The following is a 901-nucleotide window of genomic DNA, read 5'->3' as shown; positions in this document are numbered from 1 at the left end:
GTTTGTACAGAGCCGGTGTGAGTTCGGGAATAAAGAATTGCTGTTTGAATCTACAAAGCTGTGAGTGGCTCCTGATCTTGTGCCCAGTCAGACTGCGGCAAGGAACCAGTGTCCAGAGTAATATATGCCTTAAACTTGCTGCCATCCTTGGCTTCTCCATTCATAAACTTTGCTTCAAAGACTAAAATTCCCATTCCTCTTTTAAAATAGATTCCTGCTCTCAGCCCCAGTGGCCACTGGCAAGGACTTTTATTTCCCAATGGATGAGAGAGACTCTTTCATCTTCTTGGTCACAGTTGGGATGAGGTGCACGTGGTCATCCACACACTTGGTCATACAACTGTCCAGCAGCCACTTCACCTAAACCTCCTTACTCCGAGCATCTATTGAATCTTTGGCTGTGTCGTTGCGGTGCATGGTACAGGGGGTCAGGCGGTCCTGGAATTCTCTAGCTCAGTGGTCACCAAGGCCTGGGCTTGGGCCAGAGGTTCATGGCAGCGCTCAGTGCCCTGGTGCCGTCCTGTGACGTAGCCTGGCTGTCCTCACAGCAGCAGGAACTTGAGGCCCTGCCTCTCGCGGATGTTGTCCTTCTCCACACTCTTCACCACAGAGTCCGCTGCCTCCTGCACCTGGAGCTGCTGGACCTCTGCCATGGCGACCCCGTGCTGTCGGGGCACTGGCGCCCCCATGGACTCTGCGCATGCTCCCACCTTGATGCTTTTAACTGTGAAGCTTGCTGCTTTCAACCAGGATAGAGAGAGCAGGCAGCGAGGGCCGTGTCCTCTCCTGCCTGCGGGTTGATCATTCTCACTGCAGTCTAACAGCAGGCCAGGGATCATATCAGGACAAAAAAGAGGGACTTCCATTCGGGCTTCCAGAGCCACATTTTTAAATTTGCCAC

The 901-nt window shown here is 53.1% G+C and overlaps 1 pseudogene across 1 annotated transcript; it reads right to left on the bottom strand.

The window, feature by feature from the left end:
* Positions 1-249: 249 nt before the first annotated feature.
* Positions 250-653, bottom strand: LOC308645129 (protein FAM136A-like; annotated as a pseudogene). Its single transcript has one exon. The product of its transcript is annotated as a protein FAM136A-like (transcript).
* Positions 654-901: the final 248 nt, after the last annotated feature.

This window comes from Spermophilus citellus (genome assembly GCF_964194105.1).
Source record: "Spermophilus citellus genome assembly, chromosome: 3".
Lineage (NCBI taxonomy): Eukaryota > Metazoa > Chordata > Mammalia > Rodentia > Sciuridae > Spermophilus > Spermophilus citellus.
Note: the sequence above shows the minus strand (reverse complement) of the source record. Positions and strands in the feature narration are given on the sequence as shown.